The 2,581-nt window shown below is 39.2% G+C and overlaps 1 non-coding gene across 1 annotated transcript; it reads left to right on the forward strand.

Annotated features, from left to right (window-relative positions):
* The first annotated feature begins 288 nt into the window (after window positions 1-288).
* Trnas-uga lies at window positions 289-363 on the forward strand. Its single transcript has one exon. It is a non-coding gene; the product is annotated as a tRNA-Ser (tRNA).
* The last annotated feature ends 2,218 nt before the right edge of the window (window positions 364-2,581 follow it).

Consider the following 2,581-nt stretch of genomic DNA (forward strand, 5'->3'; position numbering starts at 1 on the left):
TCACGCCCGGTACTCACAGCCTTACTTCTGCCAGTACCTCGTCTCCTACCTTCCAAACTTTACAGAAGCTTTCCTGCCAGGAAGTTTCATATCAGCGCACACTCCGCTGCAGAGTGAAAATCTCATTCTGGAAACATCCCCCAGGCTGTGGGTAAGCCATGTCTCCGCAATATCCTTTCTTTCAGGAATGCTAGTTCTGCAAGGTTTGCAGGAGAGCTTCTGTAAAGTTTGGAAGGTAGGAGACGAGGTACTGGCAGAAGTAAAGCTGTGAGTACCGGGCGTGAGTCGTGCTTCGGTAGCTCAGTTGGTAGAGCACTTGCCCGTGAAAGGCAAAGGTCCCGAGTTCGAGTCTCGGTCGGGCACACAGTTTTAATCTGCCAGGAAGTTTCATATCAGCGCACACTCCGCTGCAGAGTGAAAATCTCATTCTGGAAACATCCCCCAGGCTGTGGCTAAGCCATGTCTCCGCAATATCCTTTCTTTCAGGAGTGCTAGTTCTGCAAGGTTTGCAGGAGAGCTTCTGTAAAGTTTGGAAGGTAGGAGACGAGGTACTGGCAGAAGTAAGGCTGTGAGTACCGGGCGTGAGTCGTGCTTCGGTAGCTCAGTTGGTAGAGCACTTGCCCGCGAAAGGCAAAGGTCCCGAGTTCGAGTCTCGGTCAGGCACACAGTTTTAATCTGCCAGGAAGTTTCATATCAGCGCACACTCCGCTGCAGAGTGAAAATCTCATTCTGGAAACATCCCCCAGGCTGCGGCTAAGCCATGTCTCCGCAATATCCTTTCTTTCAGGAGTGCTAGTTCTGCAAGGTTCGCAGGAGAGCTTCTGTAAAGTTTGGAAGGTAGGAGACGAGGTACTGGCAGAAGTAAGGCTGTGAGTACCGAGCGTGAGTCGTGCTACGGTAGCTCAGTTGGTAGAGCACTTGCCCGCGAAAGGCAAAAGTCCCGAGTTCAAGTCTCGGTCGGGCACACAGTTTTAATCTGCCAGGAAGTTTCATATCAGCGCACACTCCGCTGCAGAGGGAAAATCTCATTCTATCCCAATGTACCTGATACAATAAAGGATACACAACGATTTGAAAGAAAATACCATAAGGATGACTTATACAACAATGAGGTTAAGCATGTCTTAAATGCTAATTCCCAGTCCAGAGAGGATCGAAGGCCCAAGTGAGAAGACAGCAAGATGCAATAAGAAAAGAAGATTCAACACAGAAGATTAGGAAGAAAGAAGACCTGGAGCAGACGAAGTCAAGAAACCTTTCTAAATCCCTTCCCATACAAGACCATTGTTGCATCCAACTACAAAAAGAATGCAATTGTAACTGTTATAGCAATACAAATGTCCGATATTCGTTATGGAAAATTGTAACACTTTCGAATGTCGCACCAAGAGATGGAAGATGACTATTCGTGTAGAAAACAGGGGATGAATTAATCAACGATGGATTGACATAAAGATTCGAGGATTGACGAAGAACATAAGTTTATGCTGCTAATAATAGATATCTAATATAATTTCGCCATGAGTACATGTGGAATAGAACAAAGACAACCAAGCATGCACAACACACTAAAACCTTCTGCAATCTTTCTCTCTGCCAACCGCCATTCCATGCTCAGAGGAGACACATTGCAGTACAATGACGACTTCAATGAACCATGTTGAAGATATATGAGAAAGGACAGTCTGTGACAGACTAGTGGCAGATTAAACTGAAAAAAGAAAATTTTTATGAACACACGAAGTTTGTTGTTGTTTAAAAGTATTTAATTTTTGAAGAGTTTTGTGTGAAAGACAGATTTTTGTTAACAATACTTTTAAGATTTTTTTAATCTTGACAGATCAATAATATTTTCTTGTGTTTCATATTTTACAACACATCTAAGTTAAGAAAACCAAATGTTGATATTTTCTTTGGAAGCTAAGATTCTAGTATGTAATGTGTTTGTTAAAATATAGGTTATGTAGATTTAATATTTATAAGGTAATTAGTAGGATTAGTAATTTAATGTTTGTAAGAGTCAAGCAATAATTTAATTCATCTGTAAAGTTATAATGCATAAGTTTAAGATTTTTGGGAGAATATAAATATGTTGGTGAATGGGATTGTGCCTGGAATGTTATGAGAAGGGTGCTGTTAAGTATAACATAAATTAAGAAATTATTGTAAGAGATGAAACTTTCTTGAATTATTATTGACTGAGGTTGAGAATCAGACATACATATTGAAAAAAGGGGAGGATAATTTTAAGTGAAGGTTCCCTCAACTTCAATACAAGTCCATCATCATTTAACATAAGTCATGATGGCAAAAGAAAAGAGTCTCAAAGTTAAAAATTATGAGTGGTAAAAATTTGTAGGTAATCTCTAATTTGTTTAAATTTAAAATATATTCAACTATGAGATAGAAAGAAAAGGCTTCATATTATTTAAATAATTGTATTAAATCTGAAAATTAGTAAAAAACATGTTACATTTTGGAAAAACATTACTTTGGTGCTCAGATCAGTAGTAGACAGAAAAACATTTGTGGTGGAAAATATAATGAAAAAGAGACTTAAAGAACAACTATTTGATTATGC

This window comes from Schistocerca americana, chromosome 3 (assembly GCF_021461395.2).
Source record: "Schistocerca americana isolate TAMUIC-IGC-003095 chromosome 3, iqSchAmer2.1, whole genome shotgun sequence".
Classification (NCBI taxonomy): Eukaryota; Metazoa; Arthropoda; class Insecta; order Orthoptera; family Acrididae; genus Schistocerca; species Schistocerca americana.